This window comes from Protopterus annectens, chromosome 6.part0 (assembly GCF_019279795.1).
Source record: "Protopterus annectens isolate FY-2018-M chromosome 6.part0, PAN1.0, whole genome shotgun sequence".
Lineage (NCBI taxonomy): Eukaryota > Metazoa > Chordata > Ceratodontiformes > Protopteridae > Protopterus > Protopterus annectens.
The window spans coordinates 1,290,658,135-1,290,685,582 of NC_056737.1; positions in this window are offsets into that span (position 1 = coordinate 1,290,658,135).

Sequence of the window (27,448 nt, forward strand, 5' to 3'; positions counted from 1 at the left end):
TGCAAACTATTATTTTCTACTAACTCTTTTCTAGCCTTCAAACTACTTAATTACTTATGTCTTTATTGTATATATCTGTACTGAAGAGATTTAATATTTTATGAATACTCTTACTGAAAAACTTGCCTAAATGCCTGTTTTAGATGTGTCTCTAATTCCCTATGTACTTTGAATGCCTATTTTAGTTGTGTCTTAAACTGCCTATGTACTTTAAATGTACTTTTGTTACTATACATTAGATAGTGGAGCTTAAACTGCCTATGTACTTGGAATGTACTTTTGTTACTTTGCATTAGATAGTGGAGCTTTTCTCCTTGGGCCTCCACTGAAAATGGACATGTATCCAGTTGGACTAGCCCGGTTAACAAATGTAAAATAAATAAAATAAATACATTCCTTGATTGTGTTTCTGAGTAAATTAGCCAAGTGTTGCACAAATGTGGCTAACTTTAGTGAAATACTAAAAAAAGTAAATGAATAAAATAAACTGCCCTCTAGTGAAGAATAGAAAAATACACTCTCGTGTTCTTCTAGCAATCAGAAGCTAGATAAGACTTGATTCCTTTTTACTGTCACTAGAACGTAAGTCACAAATTTCTTACTGCATATTGCAAAAAGATGTTGTATAAAACACTGACGGATTCGGCAACCAGGAACAAAACCACTTCAAGATTCCATGTAGAAAACTTCTTTATTCAATAAAATAAACGAGTGGATAAGCGCTTTCACGCACCGAAAGTGCGCTTCCTCAGATCTTCACAATTAAAACAATAAACTCACCTAGTATATATACTCAGTAGCAATTCAATCAAGCATCTAATTAAGTAATTATTCAATTAAGTGATTCATCTTGATTCAGTGCAAAGATTCACTTTATACACAGGAAGGCAGTATAAAACAGCTCTAGTTAGCTTCTCTTTCTGTTCCTTATATTCATATGTAGAATGCATCCATAGATAAATAGTCAATAAATAAGAATAAAAATATATACATATAGTTTATATAGTTTCTATCTTATGATAGAACATAATTCAAATAATCAAATAATCAAATCAGATAAACAAATCCATTCAGTTAAAACTGTTCTAATGAATATATATATATATAAATATATCTAAATAAATAAATGAAGAATAAATAAATCTCATAAAATAATCTATAATAAAGTATAAATATATGTGATAAAAATCTATGTTACAAAAAATGTATCAAAAATGTATATTATAGATTGTATGTATATATAAGGTGAAGCTTCTCACTTAGACATATATATATAAAATATTATTTAGATTGCAAAAAGAGCAAAAACTGTTTCAGGTCTAACCAGTTTTAAACTTTACAATGCAGAATAAATGCAAAAATGGTAAGTTGATTCCTTTTTACTGTTACTAGAACGTAAGTCACAAATTTCTTACTACAGACTGCAAAAAGAGCCAAAAACTGTTGCAGGTCTAACCAGTTTTAAACTTTACAATGCAGAATAAATGCAAAAATAGTAAGTAAGTACTTAACAGTGGAGTTTTTAGCTTGTAGATGACCAAAAACATTGTATCAGCAGTGGTGTGGTCACTTAGTATTGTGAAGTTCCGCGTAAATGAGCCAAGTGTCATGCAAACTTGACTAAACTATAGAGTTAAATAAATACAAAACAAGAACATTCAAATAGCCCTCATCCCAATAGTAGAAAAGCACTCTGTCAGGTTCTTTTAAAAATCACAAACTCCAATAAGACTCATTTCCTCTCTACTCTCACTAGAGTGTAAACCAAATCTCTCCAATCATATATTACAAAAATGACAAAAAACAACTGTAGATCTAGTAGGTTTCAAACTTCAAAGGGAAGAACAAAATCAGCAAACACAAAATCAGCAAACAAGCTCTCATTTGAGAAGCTCCCATCTTGTAGATGACCAGAATCAAGACATCAGCATCACCTAAGCATTTTTAGGTACAATCTTCAAAATGTATAACAGAAGAACTCATTCATCAGAGAACTGATTTATTTCACTTTTCAGTTCTGCTTGAATTTTACTGTTATTTGTTTGTCAAATCTTTTATTTCACAGAGCACTGTTCAATCCAAAGTATTCTGTTTTCAATAAAATATGATATACCTTTTGTCCTAGAGTGCACTTACAGCTTTGGCAAATTCTTGAATCATGATGAAGGTTACGGTGTGTGTGTGTGTGTGTGTGTGTGTGTGTATGTGTGTGTGTGTGTGTGTGTGTGTGTGTGTGTGTGTGTGTGTGTGTGTGTGTTTGTGCATGTGTGTGTATAAGCATGTGTGTTTGTACTTATGTATGCTTGTGTGTGTGTGTGTGTGTGTGTGTGTGTGTGTGTGTGTGTGTGTGTGTGTGTGTGTGTGTGTGTGTGTGTGCATGTGTGTGTGCATACATGCGTGTGTAAATTACACAGGTCACCTGTAGATTTACAGAAGAAATCTTATGACATATGGTGAAGTCATAAGTCATGAAATTAACTCCTTAAATGTGTAGTACAACATTCTTCAGGTATAGCACAAACCAGATCGCAAAATATTTGATTTATACATTTTTTTTGTGTTACAAGGATATTTGCCATTGATTTCAATCAGAATTATGTCAATGTATTAATTTTGCTTATTTGCTGATTGGGCAGATGGTTCCAAAGACTTTTCTTCAACTGCTGCCCATTCTGAAAGGCAATGCAATTAAAGTAAAATTGATACCTAGATAACAAAAAAAAACTTTTCTTAGATAACAGAGAGAACAGTTATTTTATAACTTAGATCTCAGGTAACTTCCATTTAAATCTTACAATGTGAAATTCACACATTTTAAGATGTACACAAATTTAAAAGTCCACATTAGGAAATGTGTATGCTAACTTTATATAAAATCCTTGTCTGTCACTATAGAGAGTCAAATATTTTATTATAGAAAAATTCTCTTATTAATGTATGGAAGAATCACCTATTTACAGTTACATAGAAGCTATGCATAGATGTTTGCAAAATGGTGACATTTTAACAATACAAATTGTTCACTGCAACATATAGTTTCATAGGCATGTTCTAGGCTAGCTGCCCTTGCAGGGCATTTTAAGCCTAGACAATTTTCTTTTTTGTGCTCAAAATAACCCATCCCATTGAGTTATAGACTGACCATACCCATCCCATGGTTGATAATTATATATTACCCCTAATAAGACTAACTGATATCATACCATAGATAATTTGAGGGGACTCATATATTTAAATGCCTTGATAAAAATCCCCCCTAAAAAATAAATCTGTAATAGATGGATATAATTTTAAATGGGTCAACAGCACCAAGTACAGTACCTTACCAATGTTCTTTATTTTCTCACTGAAGCATCTTTTGACTCTTTCTAGCTTAATAGTAGCCCTGCTGTACATACAAAAGGTGGCACAGCATGCCAGGAGGGGTCTAATTGGGCTTTTGTGTACATGGAGTAATACAGATGCCTCGTAGAAGAAATAACTCAAAGAATTTCACAAATACAAACATCCTTTAATAAAACAGTTTGAATCTGTGTCAAAATGTAAACTGCAGTCCATCACAACTCCTAAACCTTTAATATGATGGTAGATGGAAGAGGATACCTCTTATTGTTGGAACCAAAATGCATAATATTGCATTTACTGGTAGTAAAGGAAGTCTGGTTAGTAGAAGCCCAAGTGAATAATCTTCCCATAAAATATTATAATGCTGGCTGAGCAGTTAAGCCAGTAAAGATAGCCCCTAGCTTAGTATTCATTTACTTGTTTGTACTTGTTAGACCACTGATCTCCATGGACCTTTTTCAGACTCAGCCTGAGAGCACGGCTTGGTTAAGTGACTTGGTCAGAGTCACATAGTTAGGCAATATAGGCTGAGGGAATCAAACCTTGGACCAATGAACCACAAGAATCAGGGATCCCCTACACTACACCGACACACCACAAACCCGACAGTCAAAACGCCGACACCAAAACACCGAAACCACACAATACCGACAGTCCACATTACTGAACACCATAACACTGACTCACAACACACACACACAACACAAGCACACCAAAAACCTTACAAACCTACACTAAACCTTACATACACAACTATCTATGCACTAACCTAAACCCAAACCCTAAGGTCCATCACTATCGCACACTTACCTTACCCGCACCCTAACCCTAAAGTCCATCACTATTGCACACTTACCTTACCCGCACCCTAACCCTACAGTCCATCACTAATGCACACTTACCTTATACGCACCCTAACCCTAAAGTCCATCACTATCGCATACTTACACAGTCGTGCTTGTTTCGCATGTCGGTGTTTTCAGCATGAGGATTTCGAACTGTTGGTTATTTCCGTTGTCGGTCTTCCGGTGTTGGTGTTCTCGTCATCGGCGTTTCGATGTGTTGGTGTTTTCAGGTAGACCCAGAAACATCTCCCCTTAATACTCTGCTCCAACTGCAGCATTGTCAATGAAATCACCAATCGATACTTGTTTATACACTGGAAATACTACTATAAATATGTTTAAGGTAAGCTAAAAAAACTCTGATAGCTATGAAAAAAAGTCCACCTTAGAAAAGAGCAAATTTAAAGAAGTGTTAAGGGGTGGTCTAACCCCAAGAGCTGATCAACCTCCTCGATACTAGACAAGTTTAGTAGGCAACAGAATATGTAAACAGGTGGTCAGCGGAAACAATAAAAACTTCCCCACAGCTCAATTCTTAGAAGCCCTAAAAGCCAGTAACTGGACTCCCAACAACCCCTCCCCCCCACTAGGCAATGCAGTAGAATACTTTAACAACACATTTTTTTAATTTTTAAACATCCTAAATGACCTAGCCCCAATCAAAACCATTAAGATACGTAGTAATCCTGTCCCTTGCCCACAAAACTCAGCTAGAGCCCTACTCAAAGACAGGGATAAAGCCTGGAAAACCTGATGACAACACAAGACACTCACAACTAGGATCTATGTTATGTTATCGAATGATGAAAAGAGCAAACACTCTTTCATCGAACTTGAAAGGTCAACACCACTAAACAGCAAAGACACAGAACAGCAATTTTTTTTCCCAGGGAAAGAAATCGTTGCTCTGCAAAAAAAAAAAAAAAAAAAATTGAAATACAAAATAAAGTGGGGGGGGGAGCTTCACCCCCCACCCCACCCCCAATGTAGAGGGGCTGTGCCCCCCACACCCCCAACGTAAATATACCAACTCCAAGATCGCATCATAGTGGAGGAAATGGCAAAGCCCCGAAGACAGCCCACCGATTTTTTTCCCTGGGCAAAAATATCGATGTTCCTTGTCTTTGCTGTTTAGTGCTGTTGACTTTTACAGTTCGATGAAAGAGCATTTGCTCTTTTCATCATTTGATAAAGTAACATAGATCCCCACAACTAGGCAAAAATACCTCGAACTATGTAATAAGGCTAAAAAACAAATTAGGAGTGACAAACAAAACCACTATATCTCCCTACATAAGCAAGCATAATTCTAACCCTCGAAAGTTCTGAGCTGCATTAAATAACATCCTCCAGCCAGGAAAAAGCCAAACCCCCCCTGCCCAGTATAGATGACTCAAATTCATACATAGCCACCAACTTTAATGTATACTTTACAACCTCTATACTCAAACTTATAAACAGAACAAATGCTCACAACCCACAACAAACCTCAAAAGCCATTAATAACACCACCCCCTTCACCCTCACATCAGTTTAAACCACTTTCATTAAAAAATACCTATTCAGACTCAAACCGACCATGCTAGCAGCCAATAATCTTCCAGCTGAATACCTTCAAATTGCATCCCAGGCCATAGCTTTCAACATCTCACTTCTTATACATAGATCCATTAAAGAAAAAGCTGTCCCATCCCTGTAGAAGACCTCAATAATCATTCCCTTTCACAAAGGTGGCACCTCTACTGACCTAACCAATTATCACCCCATCACAATCCTCTCACCCCTATCAAAGATCTTAGAAAATTGTATTCACCACCAACTCTTCATCTACCTTCTGTCCAACAATATTCTCTCCAAATCCCAACACGGATTCCGCCCATCCCACAGTACCACCATTGCCCTAATTAACTTCACCAACACAATTAACTCACTCAGGAACCAAGGCAAACTAGTCTTCGCTACCTTCCTAGACTTATCCAAAGCATCTGATACTGATTCACATAATAAATTTCTAATCTACCTATCTGACCTTAACATCGACAGCCCCTCCCTACTCTGGTTCCAAAGTTACTTAGACAACCGCCAACAGTCTGTCAAATGGCTGGACTCCTTATTCCCCCCCCCCCTACCTGCCACACTTGGAGTCCCACAAGGTTCTATTTTAGGTCCCCTTCTCTTCAACATCTTTACAAATCAACTTCACTTAGCAACAACAAAAGCAGACATAGTCCAATACGCTGATGACACAACCCTGATCTGTTCAGCCCCAAACATCCAACTCCTCCAGCAAAAAGCCCAAGATTCCTTTTAAGAGATAGAAAACTGGATAAATAAGGCACAACTAATACTAAACCCCAAGAAAACTCAACTTATGTTATTCCACCAACCAAAGTCCACCAACCCCAACTTCTCCATACTCTCAGCCAATAAAACACTAATTTCCCCAGTATCAGAAGCCAAACTTCTAGGACTTACAATAGACCCTCCACTAAAATTCAGCAAGCACATTTCAACATCCATCTCCAAAGTACATAGAAAACTAGGCACCCTCTATCACTACAAAAACTTCCTTACCTCCAAAGCACACATAGATATTGCCAGAACACAGCTCATGTCCATATAACTTTATGCGTCACCAATACTTACAAGCATAAATAAAACTTACCTAAACAAACTCTCTACCTGTTACAACAAAATTGCAAGGTTCGCAACAAATGCCAAATCCCATTTTCACCACTGCCAGTCCCTACAAATTTTACACTGGCTCAAACTCCCCAGTCTACTACACTATCACCAACCTAACCTTGCCCACCAGATATTATTCTATCCAGAGAAAATCCCGGCCCTAACTGGTCTCCTAAATTTCTACACCTCAAATAGATCCCTATGATCCGGCAACAAAGCTCTGATTTCTACCCCCTCCAAAAGTAGCTCAGGAGGTTCACTCTTCCCCAACATAGTCACAAAAATATGGAACACCCTGCCCCTTGACCCCAGAATGCAAAACCAAACTTTGGCATTCAAAAACCTCAACTTCCTCAAAGCTTACCTCTACGGTAAATGCCTTTGTAACTGCATCCACCCCACCTGAACCCACCCCAACTCCTAGATCTAACCTTATAGCAGTTCCAGCTGCTACTCCCTTATGCTCTGGGCTTCATCAACCTGTCTAACATCCAATTGATTACTGTACATATTGTATATATTGCTACAATCTGGCTTACTGTAAATATTGACTATATTGCTAGAACATGCATATGCTTTGTTACAATATCATGTACTACATTGTGTAAGTCTTCCATTTAGATTTCATCTACTATGTCTCCTATTATGCTACTGTAATTTTTTTTCTTTTTATTTTGTTTTTATACCTTTGCAACATATCTTTGTCATTACTTTATTTTCTGTATTGTCTGGTGCTTTTCTCCCCAGGACTCCATTGAAAATGGACAGCAGATGTCCAGCCGGATTATCCTGGTAAACAAATACTAAATACATACATACATACATACATGCATGCCTGCATGCATACATGCATACATACATACATAAATAAATAAATAAATGGGGCATCTGCCTGAGGGGCTAGCTGCATTTGAAGTATACGACAAAGGCTGGCAAGGCCTTCTGTTGGCTTTGTCATACTGTCACAATATTTTAAACACTTATTTTTTAGTTTTGTTCAAGAATCAGATTTATACATTCTAATCAGCTGAGATGTTGACAGAGGTAATGGAAACACATACTGATTTTTTGATAGTAATTTATTTTTTGATAAGGAAAACATTATTTTAGCAGATTTAGTGATATGTCAATATGAATGAGCAAACAGCAGAGCTAAAAAGTTCCTGTAATAGACTCATACTTGAAGTTATTGACGGGATGCACTGAAGTGCAATAAGGTTACTTTACATAATGCACCAGTTCTTCACATGATGACAAAACTGACTGCATGAGAGATTAATCTGCCCTACACCAGCATGTCTACATTGTAGCAGTGAAAACTGAGTGCTGCAACTTATGCTGCATGCCCCAATGCATAAAAAACACTACAACTGTGGGTTGGGAGGGGTAAACTTTTATAATTTCTGAATTTCCTTTGTTGATTTTAGCTAATCTTCAAACAGTACAGATAAAGGTGGTGCAGATACCAGTATGACGAAGGGTAGATAACTATAGAATAACAAAGAATATGCATCAAAGTGAAGTGTACGTATGTAGTGAAGTCTATGAAAACTAGCAATGTCAGACACTGTAGTTTTATTCTAAGATTAGGAATAATTAGGCTCAGTGTGAACCACGTTAACAAAGGTGGGCAAGGTGCAGTGAAACATTGTCTTCCAACCATTGTTAGTAAGTTGTCTGGCAGGCTAAGGGCTTTAAACCAAGTGCATTTGATTGAAGTATTACAGAAAAATTACAGTAAGACGGAAATAAATAACAGATGGTGCAGTGGTGCTGTGGTTAGTGTTGTCACCTCACAGCAATAGGTTCTCTGGTTAGATTCTCAGTTGAGGTGCCTAATGTGTGGAGTCTGCATGGCTTCCCTGTGTTCATGTGGGTTTCCTCTGGGTGCTCCGGTTTCCTCTCCCATTCTAAAGACATGCATCTGGAACATTTCTCCCTGGACCTCTGCTAAAAATGGGCTCTGTCCCAGTTGGATTTTCCTGGTAAACAAATGTTAAATAAAATGAAAGCTGACAATTCAGGAATTCCCACAGCCTTATACATATAAGAAATAATCAGATGAGCTCTGTGTATAAAGCCGAATCACAGTGGTCCGAATGCTCATATGAGTGCCTCGTAAACACGAAAGTGAAAATGGCGATAGTCCTTAATGTTCGAAAAACAGCAAATCGAAAAGCAGATTTGCTGTTTTTTGAACATTAATGTCAAATGAAAAAAAAAAAGAAGTGTAAAGCAGGGGGGCAAGCCCCATGCTCCCTCCATGTTGGGGGGCTGCACCCCTCACATCCCCTACTTTAATATTCTAACTCCGAGATCACACTACAGTGGGGAAAGGGACCATTTTCCGAACTCCACTATAGTGCAATCCGCCCCACAATGTCGAATGTGCAATGAACGAATGTCACTGTGCATTCACTCATTGCACATTCAAACCTTTTTTCGTTCGGCGTTTGCAAACATTGCAAACAGCCTTTCGAAAAATTGCTGTTCGCCCGAGTGTGAATTGCCTTTCTAAAGGTAAACCCTATGTAGGACTTCTAATAAGATTTATATGAATATGGCAAACAGTCAGGCTCTAGTTCTCTTAAGTATTTCTTGGTAATAACTTTAGCAAGACTATTTCAGTCAGATAAGATGATGTTAGAGGGACCAAGGATGTTTCTTTTTGTTTTTGCAACAATTACAGTTATAAGTGTCTCTGGTGTGTGATAGCAAATAGCAGTTTTAAACAGAACTGTGCATAAATTCACCCTTATTTATTGTAAGATTAGTGGGGAGGGTTTTTAAAGTTTTTTTTTTCATTTCCTTAGAGCTTGTACAAATTGTGCTACTTTAATACACTGGGGAAAGCATAAATGAATGCAGGCTATAAGGGGTTGATTTAGTTCATAAAGTATAAGTAAGTTGCAGGCAGTGGTTATTATGTAGCAGCATAAAAAGTTATGGAGCCTAAAAAAAGTGAAGTGAGTGCTTTAGTTTTCAGATTAAAGCTTTCACAGTTAGTAGTTAGCCTGTAAACTATATAACAGTCTACAAGGCAGAGTCAGTCCATGGACCCTAATCACCTTGCTAAGACCTAACCTTTTTAGTACAGATGTTCCAGTTAATCTACTGGTAGTTGAAGTTACCAATCAGAAAGGAATTTTTATTTGAGGGTAGTTCAGTAAGCACATTTAGAAATCATTTATGGTTCTCTAAAGACATAGAAAGTGAACTATAATAGGCTGTGAATTAATAATTTGTCTTGCTTAGGGTGATTTGAAGTTCAGTAAGTTCTGCTTGTGGTTTGCAGAGAATTTGTCTAGAGATAATTGGATCTGTTGACAAAATACTCATACTCCCCCACAAATTCCAACAGGACCGAATGTATGCTAAGTGCTGAAATCTAGTAAACAGGAAGTACTATCTTTATAATGGAATTGTATAACTGTTACAACACAGATATGGATGAATTCAAGTTGCAGGGGAGCCTCAATAACTAGCAAATTATTCATAAGTCCTCTGACATTGAATAGAGCAGCTCTGATGGGGTCCAGACTGGAATTTACAGTAAACTTTTTTATTATGTTGGAATGTCAGAAACATGTATTTTTTTTTCTAAAAGAAGAAAGCCATGATAGTGACAGCAAGTACTTTGGCCAGTATGTGACATCTGTGGAACAGAAGGTGTAGGCTATCCTTGATAAAGCAAGCTTGGCTGTCAATTATCTCACACCAAGGTGATCATACTAGATTCTCTTTTAATTGAACCAGCTAGTCAGCCTGCTGTTGAAGTTAGTTATTTTCTCTTTATGTCTGGATATCACTCTGACATTGGTAGAATTCCACTCAGGGCCACAGTCTTACCTGCACTTGACCGATGCATGGCAAGCTCCGATATTTATTTATTTATTGCATTTGTTAACCGGGAAAGTCCACTGTGCCCAGCAGAGCCCATTTTCAGTGGAGGCCCGAGGAGAAAAGCTCCTCATTAATTGCATGCAAAAATAAAAGATAATAAAATACATAGGTCAATTTGAACAGTACTAAATATTTCAATAGTTACATCCAAAATGGTTACTAAATACAGTTCAATTAAGTTTTGAACAGTAATAACATTTCAATAGATACATTAGATGATCACCAAATACATGCAAATGCTCACTAAATGCATGCAAGAGTGAAAATGTTGAATACATAGAATGAAGTGTTTACAGCAAGACTTACACATGTAAAGAAGTAATTGCACAAACAGTAGTAATGTCTTCCAGTCAAATAATATTATGGAAGTAATGATACTATGTTTTGTGACAGGGGTCAGGATTTGAGGTTGCCAGTAGGAGGGCAAGTGTATATCCAAAGTGAAGAGAGATGAAGTTTAAGGGATTTTTTTTTAAAAGCTAAGGGGTTAGAGATGACCCTGAGTGAAGGAGGAAGACTATTCCATAGCTTGGAGACAGTAAAACAATACAGGATCTGTCCGGCTGCTAGCTTAGGTTTGTTAATGTTTAGAAGCATTTTGTTTTCTGGTCTAAGGTTACAATTGGGGTGGAACATGCTCAGGATATGGGAGAGGGATGGGCAGGCTGCTGGGTAGTAGATAAGTTTGTGGGCAGTAGTTAGCTATAAGTATGTGAGGTAATGGGGGAATTCAAGCCACTTTAGTTGAAGTAGAGCAGAACAATGGTGGGTGGAGAATTTAGCATTTGAAGCAAATTTGGTAACTTTGTTGTAGCATGAGTCGAGTTTAGTTTTCAGAGAGAACTGAATATTGGTGAGGGTGGGGGCACAATATAATAGAGCTGGAAGCAGAAATGATGAGGCAAGAGCCCTTTTAGCAGAGAGGCTGAGAAAGCTGTTTTGCCTATAGAGGGCTCCTAGTTTTTCATGTGTTTTTTGGATGTTATTATAGATATGAAGGCCGAAGGTTAAGTTGTCGTCGATGGTGACACCAAGCAATTTAGTACTAGAAATGACTTCAATAATAGTATTATTTTTGGAATGAATAGAGAGTTCAGACTTAATGACTGGGCTGTATTCTTTTGGGGTGAATATTAAGAGTTTGGTTTTATTGTGATTGAGGGCGAGATGGCTCTGTGACATCCAGGTTTCCGTTAAGGTAAAGGCGTTTTGGGTTAGTTGCTGTAGTACAGAGACAGATTTAGGAGAGCAGATAGTGGAATTGTCTGCATATTGGATAATGGTAGAGTGGGTCAGAGTAGTATGGAAGTCATTGATGAATATACTGAACAGAAGGGGATCCAATATAGACCCCTGGGGTACTCCTGTACTAGTATTAGTGAAAGGGGAGGAGGAGTGCTGCCAAATAGTAGATTGTTGCCTATTGCTGAGATAGCTATGAAACCAGTGTAGGGTGGGGGGAGATAGTAAAAGGTTGGAGAGTTTAGTAAGCAGAAGAGAGTGAGAGATATTGTTGAATGCTTTTGATAGATCAAGAAAGGGTGCAGAAACTATAGAGCCAGCATCCCCAGCTCAGTTTACTGTATCTAGGAAGGAAATCATTGCAGTATTGGTGCTGTATCCTGGTCTAAAGCCATGCTGAGTGGGGGAAAGGAGGTTGTATTTAACCAGGTGACTGAGGAGCTGAGTGTGAATACATTTCTCCAATATTTTTGAGATGGGAGAAAGAATGGCAATAGGTCGCAAGTTAGAGATATCAGAGTTGTTGCCACCTTTATGAAGAGGGAGAACATATGCCTTTTTCCAGATATCAGGTATATATGGTTCCTGAATGGACCTATTGATGAGAATGTTGATGGGATAAGTTATAGAGGAGGCTGATAGTTGTAAGAATTCTGTGGGTAGATTATCAAGGGCATTGGTGCAAGGTTTTAGTTTATAAAGAAGCTTTTGTGTTGTTGAGATGGGTACAGGAAAGAATGAGAAACTGGGTATTGTAGAAGTTGAGGTATGGTGTAGTGTAGGGTCAGTGGGTCTGTTGTGATGGGTGAGAAGGTTGTAGTAAGTTTAGCAATGGTGTCGAAGAAATAAGAGTTAAAGAGTGAGGCTAGCTCAGAGGGACTTTTTTTCTGGGTCTGGACAAGGATTATGGTTGGTTTCAGGATGAACTAGGGAGTTGATTGCTCCCCAAAATTGTTTGGGTTTTTTGTTTGTTTTGATTTTGGAGGGTTTGGAAGTAATCTTTTTTGTTTTTGAGTACTAATCATTTGGCCTTATTGCAAAGCTGTTTATATTGAATAGTTTCATAGTATAGTACTAGGCTATCTGCCCTAGCTCATTTATAAGCCTAGCCAAAGTGAATATGGTTTTCGCCACCCCATGTAAAGATACAAAAGTGTACAATTTAAATTAAATTTAGTTTACTGTGCCTCTATCTTGCAATGACACAGAGATAACCCCTGGGGTAAACCTACGATCACCCATCCATTTGTCCAGATTTCTCTTGAAGAGAGTCAGTGAGGGGCTCTGCCTAACATGGACAGGTATCCTGTTCCAGAGTGCGGGAAGCCTCTGGGTTATGATCTGGCCCTCCAGCATGTCCTATTCATATTTGTGCTGAGGGTTAGATCTTTAGCTCTCATGGCTCTGATGGATTTGAATTTTTTGAGGTGGAAGGGGGGTTATATTTTTTGCCAGGCTTTCCAGGCTTTGTCCCTTGAGGGCATGATTTGCTTTGTGGACTTTGCAAGCCAGCTAGCATGTTTTGTCTTAACTCTTTTTAGCCTAATAGGGGCAAGATTATTTATGACCCTAAGAAATGTGGAATTGAAGAATTCCACAGTTTCATTTAATGGGAGAAGTTTAAGTGGTTTCCAGTTGATGTTATGCAAAATGTCATTAAAGGTATTTGGGGAGAAGTAGGAGAGATCACGGATGCGTATGTAGCGGTGTATATGTGGTAGGCTGGTGGGCTTGTGTATTATAAATGCAGGTAAGTGGTCACTTATACTTTCTGGGAGTGTGCCTGAGGTAGAAATTTTATTAGGGTTGGAAACCAAGATCCAATCTAGGACTGAACCTTTGTCATATTTATTTTCAGGCCTAGTAATGTTAGAGATTAGCTGTGTGTAGATATGAAGGTTGATGCCAGAAGGGAAGTTGTTCTTGGAGATGTCTAACCAGTTAATGCTGACATCGCCTAGGATGATTGTTTCATTTTTTTATATTGTTGGTGATCCAAGCAAGAATGTCTTCAAGGATTGGGACAATGTTGCCCGGGGGAATGTATATGACTATGATACAAAGGCTTTTACAGTCATTTAGCTTTAAGAAGATAATAAGTAACTCTGCAGTGAAAAGGAGAAAAATAGGCTTTGAGTAGGGAATCACTGTGGAGGAACTTGGATTATAGTAAGGCGATGCCTCCACCCTTTTTATGGAGCCTATCATTTCTAAGACAATAATAGTTTGGAGGAAGGAATTCATGATCCTTTATACATGGTTTATGCCAGGTTTCTGTTATGGCTGTAAAGTCAGGTTTATACTGACCTAGCCGTGTATGTAGGAGGGGGATTTTATTTCTAATGCTTTGAATATTGATGGTGGTGAGGTTTAGGGATTTTGTTGAGCTAGGGACATTTTGATGGGAAGGAGAAGGGCCAGGGTTAGGGTGTATATTGACGCACTGGAGTAGGCCAGGATGAGAAGGAAAAGTATATGGGTGGGCTTCTTTTTTAGGTATCTATGATAGGTATAGAGCAAGTTACTTGGATGGTTGTGTTGTGGAGAGAGGATTATCAATTTCTTTTGCAAGATTAAATCAGTGGCATATAGGTTAGATCAGATTGCTGAGTAACTGGGGGGGATGTTATGGGTGGATGTAATATAAGATGATCTGGGTGGAATATAAGTTGACTGAAGTGATGAGAGTTTTAGAAGGAGAGAGAAGTATGCAGCAAAATGAATGAAAAAGATGATGTATTTTAGACAGGGGCGGCTCGTCCTATCGGACTGCTGGACTGCAGCCCCCCCACCACGAAAAGCACAAAAAAAAATCTGCAAAACAAAAAAATAATTTGAACTCAGACTGCCTTTATCGGCAGTCCAGATATGGATTAACAGGTATCCAGCATTCCATTGCTGTGAGATACCAAAAATCTGTGTGGTGACAACCGCACAGAATAGAGGAGCTCTGGACTGCTTCAGCTGCAGTCAGAGCCAATGAGGAGGACTGAGCTGCTCTCGCGGGGCGGGACTGTTAGTGTGCGACTGCGTGGGCTTCAGGACAAAGGTGGCAGGTAGGTGTTTGGATTGTGGGCTTGCTGGGTAGGTGTTTGCTCAGTGGATTACCGGGTAGGTATTCGGTCGACTGCATGGGCTTCAGGACAAAGGTGGCAGGTAGGTGTTTGGATTGTTTGTTCGGTCGCTGGAGTGTGTATGTGTGTTTTTGTGAGAGAAAGAAAGAGACAGAAGAAGGGACTGTGTGTGTGTGTGTGTGTGTGTGTGTGTGTGTGTGTGTGTGTGTGTGTGTGTGTGTGTGTGTGTGTGTGTGTGTGTGAAAGAAAGAGACAGAATTAGGTACTGTGTGTGTGTGTGTGTGTCTGTGTGTGTGTGTGTGTGTGTGTGTGTGTGTGTGTGTGTGTGTGTGTGTGTGTGTGTGTGTGTGTGTGAGAAAGAAAGAGACAGAAGAAGGGACTGTGTCTCAGTACAGAAGGTACCCCAGGTGAGAATCAAGCTGAAGGCTACAGTGCTACCCACTGCATCACTGTGACTCCCACAGCAGACAAATGCACATGAGAAAACAGTACTGGATAATCAAACTGACATCAGTAGGCTGCAAACTGATTAGTACTATCTGGGCCTGCCTGAAAAACATTGAGCCAGAAGAGACAGGAATAAGAACATGCAGAGTAAAATAGGGGAAAGGCTTGTTCAGGCAAGTGAGGGTGAGGCAGTGACAGATGTTCTGGGAAGTGGAGGCAAGAGCTGGGGATCCCAACCAACATCTAGTAGAGGTCAAGAGGTTTTGCTTTGCATGCTTCTTGACCATGAAGCATGATGCAATGCTTGCTAAACTGACAGTAGTGCAAATGCATGCTGTAATGGGATGTGGTCTCTAATCCTTCAACCACTTTATGTTAATAATTTTAAATTCCCCTAACAAAAAAAGTATTAAAACTTTTGGGAAACTTGTTGCTAATAATCACCTAGTCACCAAAATAGACTGCACCACCCACACACAGTAACTTAACTTAGTTTACTTGCCAGTACAATGACATGACTTGTCTTTTTAAATTTTATCTTTCAAAGGTGAATTATTGCCAACAGAACTAAAACTACTCTGACAGTTTCTCAGCATGGCCTACAGTGCTTTGTACCCTAATTACTAGATGCTGAGCAGTAATACATTTATCAATGTAATGACCTGCTCAAAAAATAGCCCATAGATTGTTTTCCAAACAAAATGATATTCCAGTAGGTGAAACTCATTTGTCTCTGCCTTCGTCATTTTTTTAATTTGATTGACACCCTTCCTAGAGTGCTTTACTGTCCTCAAAATGCTTCTCGTGTGAGAATCATCATTTTTGATAACAGTAGAGCCAGGGTTTCCCCAGACTCGTTCCAGGGACAGGGTGCATGCCTAACAAGTTAATTCCAGGATCAGCAGCAGTGTCACTGGTGCAACAGGTAGCACACTCAACAAGGCTGTGAGTTCTATTCCCATACCAGGTAGATTGATTGCTGACACTGTAGTACAATGCTGCCCTTCAGGTGAGATTTTAAACTGAAGCCTGATCTGCTTAAGTTACTGGTAGTGTAGGTGGATATAAAAGTCCCACAACACCCCTCAAAAAGAGTAGGGAAGATTCCTTATGCTCTTGCCAAATTTCCCCTTGTAGTATAAATGCAATTTTGAGTCTCCTGGGACTAACTCAGTCAACAAAAGAATAAATAAAATACAGTTCTTTAATTTGTCTGTTTTTACAGCTCTTAGACACCAATAGCCAAAACCAAAGCAATGAATTTCTGCACACAATAGCAATGATTGCACTTCTTAACAATAACGTACTGTTAAACAACGCGTGTTGTTTGACAACATTAGAACCCTGCTGCTACTCTTCAGCGATATTTTTTCTCACTGAGCATTACAAAGTGAATTGCTTTTGCACTGCTATACACGTTGCAGTGAACTGTAACATTGGATCATATTACTAGCTGTATTTTTAGAGTTGTGATGCCCCTGCACTGGCCCAGTAATCAAGGAGCCTCAATCCTCATTACTGACAACAGTGGGGAATGTACACACTGGGAGGATGACAAGTACATACATAGGAAAGTGCAATTTCCCTTAAGAGCACTCAGAGATCACAGTCAGTCTGGGGCTGGTTTCTCCCTTTTTCTCCAGATACCCAATAAGACTCCCAGTCTGCATTATTTCTTCCTGGGCCTCTGCTGAAAATTGTTTTTTTGTTCCAAGTCAGATTGTCTTCTCTTTTGACTTTTCACTTTTCGACTGTTCTACTGCCCCTTCCTCTCTTCTAACGTTTGTGTTACTCCCTCTTTTCATCTACTCGTATCATTCTTGTTAAGCTACTACCAAATTTATCCTGTGCCCTTTGGATTCCTTCTATGCTCGGACCTACTCCTCTCATTCTCTCCCCTCTCTTCTCTTTGTCTTCTCTGTTGACTCTTCACTTCTCGACTGTTCTACTCCCTCTTCCTCTCTTCTAACTTTTGTGTTACTCCCTCTTTTCTTCTTGTTTCTTGTACTCCAATATCTTTCTTTTATTACATGCTATCATTTTGGTGTCCACTCTATTCCATTAATTAATATGCTCTGTAATCTGACTCTGTCGTTTTGTCTACTTGAGTTTAGTGTGGCTTGTCTTTTTGTTAGATTTTGTTAATAATTAGCTTATTACTAACATTTAATATTGTTGTATTTTGTGTGGAGCTTTTCTCCCCGGGCCAATACTGAAAATGGAAATAAATCCAGCTAGACTAGCCCGGTCAACAAATGTAAAATAAAAAAATAAATAAAAATAAATTGTCCTGATTAACAAATGTTAAATAAAATTGACAGGCATTTGAATTTCAGACTTCATATTCTTCAGAAAATACATAGTAACACAACCTTTTATTCTAGCAATTTTCTAAGTTTATAAGATGAATATTTGAAATTTGTCCTTATTTTTGGGACTGTATTACCCCATTATTGGCTTTGTCCAGTTTTTTTGTGCTAAGGTTGACAATTATGGCAAGAACTGAATTCACTGAATATGTCTGAGGGCTGTATTCCCTCATTACTGGGTTTGTCCAGGTGTTTTGTGCTAAGAGGTTGACAGCTATGGTGAGAACTGAATTCATTAAATGATAGCCATTTAAGTTTCAGTCTTCCTCTCTTTCACAAAGCAGCTGATATGGCGTAGTGCTATGTTGCTCTGACTGTTTTGCACAGGGACCTTGGCAGTAAAATGTATGGTGGTAACACAGCATTTTTCTTTCACAAAGCAGGTGATTTGGCATAGTGGTATGTTGCTCTGACTCTTTTGCACAGGGACCTCGGCAGTAAAATGTATGGTGGTAACACGGCATTTTCTACAACTTTCCAAGATTATACAAGCAATGTTTAATGTGTCCCTGGTGTTTGGCCTTTTGAGCCCCCCGAATAAATGTGGCTTTTTCCAGATTTCTTGTGCTGCGAAGTTGAGATGCAGTTGAGTATTGAGTAGATTTTACAAGGAGCTGAGAGCTGCAGGGGAAGAGAAGTTTAGTGCTGCTTATAGAAAGTCAGCTTGCAATGTTAATAGCACAACAGGTTGCTGTGTACTTGCTTTTGATGCAGAAGGTTGTTGGTTCTACTCCCACACGGGGCGAATGCTGCTGTACTGAAAAAGTTAAGATACTAACTATGAGCCTGTTATCTGTTTGCCATCCATTTCCTATTGCAATATTACTAGCTTATCATTTTTAATGTAATATAGGCAATTTATTCCTCAGGGGCATCAGACACTTTGTTTTTCGATGAAACCATGAAATATAAAGGTTTTTGCTAGCAGCAACCTCTTCATTAGTTGCAGATTTATTTAATGTGTAATTATTTAGATGACTTTTTTACTTTAGAGATTATGCATATTTACTGATAATGGTGGACTGTAGAATTGTGCATATTTACTGATAATGGTGGACTGTAGAAGTTTGAGTAGACTTTTATGATGGAAATGTTCTGAATTGGGCAGTTTTGTCATTATTGGTGTATGCATTTTGTTTCATTGTTTACTGGAAAAATGTTCAAAACAACAAGAAGGTGTATCAAAGAGCACATGTATGTTTCATATGCAAAGGGCCTATGATTTGAAAACAGCCCAGAATTAATCTTTATCTGCCACTGGTAAAATGTATTTTCTTTCAATGTGGGTTTCAATGAATGTGAGTTTCAAGGGCAGAGAAGTTTTAATGCTAAGTTTGTTTAGCAGATGTCTTAGTGTTTGTGCTGTAAAATGCAATATAAAACTTTCAAATGAAGTCCAAATCATCATAGAAGTAAATCAGTATGCACATTAGTGTTTATGGTAAATGGAGTGAAATAGCCAAGTAATGGATCATTGGAATGGCTGCAGGAGGAGGCTCCATTCGACCATGATTTTGTGAGGGGAAGGGCGCAAACTTAGAGAGCCCCAGCTGAACTATACCTCCCAACTGTCCAGATTTTCAAAGAATGAATAGATTTTTCTTCTTATTTTTGGTTTGTTCCTCATAAAATTTGTGGCAAATCATTTAGGAATTAAGTCACTAAATAATGACACACTGAGTTTCAGACTTCACATAATAGAGCTGGAAGCAGAAATGATGAGGCAAGAGCCCTTTTAGCAGAGAGGCTGAGAAAGCTGTTTTGCCTATAGAGGGCTCCTAGTTTTTCATGTGTTTTTTTGATGTTATTATAGATATGAAGGCCGAAGGTTAAGTTGTCGTTGATGGTGACACCAAGCAATTTAGTACTAGAAATGACTTCAATAATAGTATTATTTTTGGAATGAATAGAGAGTTCAGACTTAATGACTGGGCTGTATTCTTTTGGGGTGAATATTAAGAGTTTGGTTTTATTGTGATTGAGGGTGAGATGGTTCTGTGACATCCAGGTTTCTGTTAAGGTAAAGGCATTTTGGGTTAGTTGCTGTAGTACAGAGACAGATTTAGAAGAGCAGATAGTGGAATTGTCTGCATATTGGATAATGGTAGAGTGGGTCAGAGTAGTATGGAAGTCATTGATGAATATATTGAATAGAAGGGGATCCAATATAGACCCCTGGGGTACTCCTGTACTAGTATTAGTGAAAGGGGAGGAGGAGTGCTGCCAAATAGTAGATTGTTGCCTATTGCTGAGATAGCTATGAAACCAGTGTAGGGTGGGGGGAGATAGTAAAAGGTTGGAGAGTTTAGTAAGCAGAAGAGAGTGAGAGATATTGTTGAATGCTTTTGATAGATCAAGAAAGGGTGCAGAAACTATAGAACCAGCATCCCCAGCTCAGTTTACTGTATCTAGGAAGGAAATCATGGCAGTATTGGTGCTGTATCCTGGTCTAAAGCCATGCTGAGTGGGGGAAAGGAGGTTGTATTTAACCAGGTGACTGAGGAACTGAGTGTGAATACATTTCTCCAATATTTTTGAGATGGGAGAAAGAATGGCAATAGGTCTCAAGTTAGAGATATCAGAGTTGTTGCCACCTTTATGAAGAGGGCGAACATATGCCTTTTTCCAGATATCAGGTATATATGGTTCCTGAATGGACCTATTGATGAGAATGTTGATGGGATAAGTTATAGAGGAGGCTGATAGTTGTAAGAATTCTGTGGGTAGATTATCAAGGGCATTGGTGCAAGGTTTTAGTTTATAAAGAAGCTTTTGTGTTGCTGAGATAGGTACAGGAACGAATGAGAAACTGGGTATTGTAGAAATTGAGGTATGGTGTAGTGTAGGGTCAGTGGGTCTGTTGTGATGGGTGAGAGGGTTGTAGTAAGTTTAGCAATGGTGTCGAAGAAATAAGAGTTAAAGAGTGAGGCTAGCTCAGAGGGACTTTTTTTTCTGGGTCTGGACAAGGATTATGGTTGGTTTCAGGATGAACTAGGGAGTTGATTGCTCCCCAAAATTGTTAGGGTTTTTTTGTTTGTTTTGATTTTGGAGGGTTTGGAAGTAATCTTGTTTTTTTTGAGTACTAATCATTTGGCCTTATTGCAAAGTTGTTTATATTGCATAGTTTCATAGTTTCATAGTATAGTACTAGGCTATCTGCCCTAGCGCATTTATAAGCCTAGCCAAAGTGTATGTGGCTTTCGCCACCCCATGTAAAGATACAAAGGTGTACAATTTAAATTAAATTTAGTTTACTGTGTCTCTATCTAGCAATGACACAGAGATGACCCCTGGGGTAAACCTACGATCACCCATCCATTCGTCCAGATTTCTCTTGAAGAGAGTCAGTGAGGGGCTCTGCCTAGCATGGACAGGTATCCTGTTCCAGAGTGCGGGAAGCCTCTGGGTTATGAATCTGGCCCTCCAGCATGTCCTATTCATATTTGTGCTGAGGTTTAGATCTTTAGCTCTCGTGGCTCTGATGGATTTGGATTTTTTGAGGTGGAAGGGGGGTTATTTTTTTGCCAGGCTTTCCAGGCTTTGTCCCTTGAGGGCATGATTTGCTTTGTGGACTTTGCAAGCCAGCTAGCATGTTTTGTCTTAACTCTTTTTAGCCTAATAGGGACAAGATTATTTATGACCCTAAGAAATGTGGAATTGAAGAATTCCACAGTTTCATTTAGTGGGAGAAGTTTAAGTGGTTTCCAGTTGATGTTATGCAAAATGTCATTGAAGGTATTTGGGGAGAAGTAGGAGAGATCACGGATGCGTCTGTAGCGGTGTATATGTGGTAGGCTGGTGGGCTTGTGTATTATAAATGCAGGTGAGTGGTCACTTATACTTTCTGGGAGTGTGCCTGAGGTAGAAATTTTATTAGGATTGGAAACCAAGATCCAATCTAGGACTGAACCTTTGTCATATTTATTTTCAGGCCTAGTAATGTTAGAGATTAGCTGTGTGTAGATATGAAGGTTGATGCCAGAAGGGAGATCGTTCTTGAAGATGTCTAACCAGTTAATGCTGACATCGCCTAGGATGATTGTTTCATTTTTTATATTGTTGGTGATCCAAGCAAGAATGTCTTCAAGGATTGGGACAATATTGCCCAGGGGAATGTATATGACTATGATACAAAGGCCTTTATAGTCATTTAGTTTTAATAAGATAATAAGTAACTCTGCAGTGAAAAAAGAGAAGAATAGGCTTTGAGTAGGGAATCACTGTGGAGGAACTTGGATTATAGTAAGGCGATGCCTCCACCCTTTTTATGGAGCCTATCATTTCTAAGACAAGAATAGTTTGGAGGAAGGAATTCATGATCCTTTATACATGGTTTACGCCAGGTTTCTGTTATGACTGTGAAGTCAGGTTTATACTGACCTAGCCATGTATGTAGGAGGGGGATTTTATTTCTAATGCTTTGAATATTGATGGTGGTGAGGTTTAGGGATTTTGTTGAGCTAGGGACATTTTGATGGGAAGGAGAAGGGCCAGGGTTAGGGTGTATATTGACGCACTGGAGTAGGCCAGGATGAGTAGGAAAAGTATATGGGTGGGGCTTCTTTTTTAGGTATCTATGATAGTTATAGAGCAAGTTACTTGGATGGTTGTGTTGTGGAGAGAGGATTATCAATTTATTTTGCAAGATTAAATCAGTGGCATATAGGTTAGATCAGATTGCTGAGTAACTGGGGGGGATGTTATGGGTGGATGTAATATAAGAGGATCTGGGTGGAACATAAGTTGACTGAAGTGATGAGAGTTTTAGAAGGAGAGAGAAGTATGCAGCAAAATTAATGAAAAAGATAATGTATTTTAGAGACATTAATGTAGGAATGGATTATGACAGGAGAATATAAGAGGAGTTTTGTAGGGTAGTAGAAGGAGTAGGAATATAATTGTAAGAAGGTAGGGGTAAAGGGTTGTAGATAAAAAGTAGGTGGGGAAGATGTGAGAGGCTGCAGAATGTATGATAAATTGGAAGGGGGTTTATTGTTATTGGTTTAGTTGGAGGGTGGAGGAGGTGGAGTATAAGAGAAGGAGGAGAGTAGCTAAGTATCAGGATATGATTTAATAAGGTGGGGTATGGTGGTTGAGTGGTTTGATTAGAGGTTGGGTTGGGTATGGAGGTGGAATAGTTTGATTGGAGGTCAGATGGGTAGGTGGGGCAAGACATGTATAAAAGTAATTGAATTAGGGGTGGGTGTGAATGGGGGTAGGATAGGGGAGTGGAGTGAGGCAGAGTGCTGTGAGGGTGAATAGAACAGGTTACACCAACCTGGGAAAAGCAAGAAGTTGAAGAAAAAACAATCAGTAGAGAGAAGGTATGCTGGTAAGTAGTGAGGAAGAAAGAAAAAGTGATACAGAACACTGTGGAAGTGAACTGCAAGTGGATAGGCAGATAGGCAGGAGTAGCACAGAAAGGGAGAGAGCAGTTAGAGTTACACGTTGGGTGGGCTGACGCAAGAAGAGAGAGAGAGGTACAGATGGTAGGAAATAGTTAATGGCAGGAGATAGGGCTTAATGAGCAGTTCTGATGGTATTTAACAACACGGAGTTTGTTGTGCAATGCAGTACTGGTAAATGAACTAACAGCTACAGTAAGATTAATGGTTGAGTTAGAATGTAAAAAGATGGGAAGTTTGGTGAGACCTCTGGCTGTCTTTAATGCTGGGTGTCAGAAATTCTCCAGAGGGGAAATAACAAGACACAGTTCTGCCAGCAGCTGGACAGGGTTCAAGCCTGGTTCAGAGTTCAGTTGGGCGAGTTTACCTGAAAAATGGAAGGATGTAGTGTTAGAGAGTGGGAGAGAATGAGGGGACATAGATAGGGGTAGCAGCAGCCTGGAAGAGGCTAAATACAGCAAACAAATATCTACAGTAAAACAAATAACACAATGCTCTGTAAATTAGTTAGACATCAAAAGAGCAGGTGATTGACTCAATGTAAAACTAACAATCTCTGGTCTTAAATGAGCAGTACAAAACAACAGTCACAATTTAAAACAAATTATTGAAATAGCGTCCACATCAGATGCAGCACTGTGCCATGTTAGGATACCTTTGTGAATAACAAAACAATTGCTAGCCACAAGGAAATGATATCTTGGCTAAATGGAAGTTAAATATGACACAGTGAGATAGTGTAACCAAGCCGCTTATGAGGTTTATGGAGTTAAGCTCCCTAGTTGATGTCCTTGCTTCTCAAAGTATTAGGCCATAGGGTGCAATGCATAGAGCAACTAGTTTACTTAGTAATATAACAACTATAATGCTGATTGTGGCTTAGAAAGACAGAGTAACCTAGTCAGATATGAGGACCATGAAGTTAAGCTCTTAAGCGGGTGTCCTCATTTTTCAAATCATTTTAAAGTTGTAGTTAATAGAAATGCCTAAACAAAGCTAGTTTACTTGGAAGAAAACAAAGAATGAAGTCATTAGACTGTTTGGGGAAATACTTATTTCACATAGCAAGTGTGGCTGATTATATATAAAGATGCATTCCACATAAGCTTGTATGTTCAATGAAACAAATGCAGTCGCTACGATCCTTAGGGAATGTTTTCACTTCTCTGCTGTGTATGTAGCTATTTGGAACAATTGACGCATTGACACAAGCTAGTTTACATAAGAGGACCAAGTAATGTAGTCACTAGAAATATTACTACAGGCAAGTAGGTCCTAAACTGAGTTATCCTCCCTGTATACAAAACATTTAGCTTCCTTCTATGTGGTTGTTTGCCAAACTAACATGAATGCAGTCGCTTAACAGAGAGCAGATAGGTAGCTGTTTATCAACACTAAACTACCATTATCAATAAAACAGTATCAGAACATCAAATCATTCTGCATGTCCTCCTGGACTGAACACTTCAGGTCATTCACACCTACATAGTCATAGTTGCCTTGTTGGAGGGATTGAAGCTTGGAAACTAGAACATTAATGGTCAGGGTTCTTCATGACTCATGGATGGTGGCATTAAATAGAATAATATCCTGTAAGTTGTAGAGTTACCCTATAGACCATGTTCCTTAAAACAAATTAAGGAGTTCATTCACAGTCCTAGGTATTTTTGCATGGGGACTATGTGTATTATGGTATTAAGTAGTATGCATAAGTTTTTATGAATAAAGTATCAAGCGAGTGTGGTTTTTATGCCAGTTTATTTGTTAATGTTATGTTTTAGTTGTGTATTAGTTTTATAGGTTCATCGATTCATAGGTAAGTACTAGGCTCACTACCCTTGTGGGCCATTTTAAGCCTTGTCAGCTTCTCTTTTTTGTGCTTGAAATAACCAATCCCATTTGGTTATACACTGGTCTTACCTATCCCATGGATGCTAATTATATATTACCCCTAATTAGTATAACTAAGATCATCCCATTGATAATGTGAGGGGACTTGTGCATGGAATAAACCATTTAGCAGCTGCCACTGTCCATTAGTAGTACAGGGATATACAGTAGTGTAGTTATATTATTTTCAGAGCTGTAGCTGGTGCAATTGGCACCAACAACTGGAAAGACCCCAAAGGATTCTAACCACAAATATGTTAGGCTTAAAATCACTGAGCTATCAAGAGAAGCTGGAAGCTTAATTCCTTTATTCAGTGTCAGAGAATTTTGAGGATAGATCTCTGTTTGGCTTACCATGCCATTACAACCTGATTATCCTGGAAATCTGCAAGTCTAATACCTTTACCAGTACTATAATCACAGACTTAAATCTTCACCAAGAGATAAAAAAACAATATTGTAAAGTGAAAGATTTATAACCCAATACTTCCTAAACCTTTGAAACAAACTACCCCTGCACGTTAACAGTGTGACTCACTATCTTCCTTAAAACATGAACTAAATGACTGGATGAGTATCAGCAACTTTCAGCCATGATAGAGTGATGTGGCCCTCCTGGAGAAAGGAGGTGCTGCCTCCAGGAGGGTACTGGCAAAGCAAGAATGGTCATATGACTCAATGGCCTTAGAATCTATATGAATCTATGAATCTCTTATATGAACTTCCTCCACAGCAGCAGCTTCTAGCAAAATCTTACTCAGGTCACTTTCAAACAAAATTTGTCATTTGATTACTAATTCTCCTAGTCAGAGCACCATTTTAACACCATTACTAAAGTAAACTTGCTTCCAGTCTAGAGAAGAGAAGACTTCCTGCTAGGGTTTCTTCTCTTCAAATTCATGCATCATAAAACACATCACCTATTGACTGCAAAACCACTTCTCTTCTATACTCCCTCAGATTCTGCTCTCAACCTGATCTTATACTCCAAATACCTAAAACAAAGATACAATACACCAAAAACATTTCTTCCTCCTAGCTTCCAATCTGTGGCAATCCCTAGGTCCATAGGTTCATAGGTAGGTACTAGGCTATTGGCCCTAGGGCCTACATAAGCCTAGCCAAAAAGTTATCCCTGGCTTTTGCCACTCAAGAAAATTATGTTCCTGTGCCCCTGTCAAGCAGAGCCACAGAAATTATCCCCAGGGTGAATTTCCTATTTCCCATCGAATCATCACGATTTTTCTTGTAGAGTGCTAATGAGGAAGCTCTGTTTGACATAGATAGGTAGTCTGTTCCAGAGTATGGGAAGTCTCTGGGACAGGAATCTATCCCTCCAGCATATTCTGTTTATTGTGGTGATAAGGTTTAGGTCCCTGGAGCATGTAGCTCGGAAGGATTAGGATTTCTTTAAGTGGAGCATGTCCAACAGCTCTGGGTTTGACATAGCTTTGTATGTTAGGCAGAGATTGCCTCTGAGTAGGCGATATGCGACAGAGTAAAGCTGGAGTTTTTTGAGACGATCTGCCTAGCGCATCTGTTTGAGGCCAGTAATCCTCTTTGTGAGGTATTTCTGCAGCCTTTCCAGTTGTTGTACATGTTTTGTGAGGTACATACCAAAAGGGGTGTTGTACTCTACAATGGGTCCAATGAGCGATGAGTAAAGGGGAACAATGACCTCTTTTTTTCTGGCTGAGAAATCTTTTGTGATGGGGTGTGCCACGTAGAAGGATTTCCTGACCACTGTGGCGATGTGATTATCAAAGGAGAGACTACTGTCCACCTATGTCCCAAGGTCTCTTATCACACTTTCAGTGTTAAGTAGACTACCACCTACGTTGTAGTTCATGAGTACAGAGTTTTTACCAAAAGGGATGACAATGCACTTTTTGACATTGAGCTTGAGGCCATGGCTTTGACACCAGGCATCTGTCTCATTGAGGCCCTTTTGTAGTATGTCCACATTGTTAGGAGTTTTGATTATGGCTCCTAGTTTGCAGTCATCTGTGAACATAGTTAGCCTGTACTTCAGAGAAGTAGATACCAAACAGGAGAGGACCCAGGACTGAACCCTTCGGTACTCCACTTGTCACTGCTCTGAAGTCGGATTTGGAGTCTGCTACTTTCACAGTGTGGGTTCTGTAAGTAAGACAGTTGGCAACCCATCTTGTGACATAGGGATTTATACCTAGTTTAGTGAGTTTATCTATAATTTCAGAGTGGGGGATGGTGTTGAAAGCCTT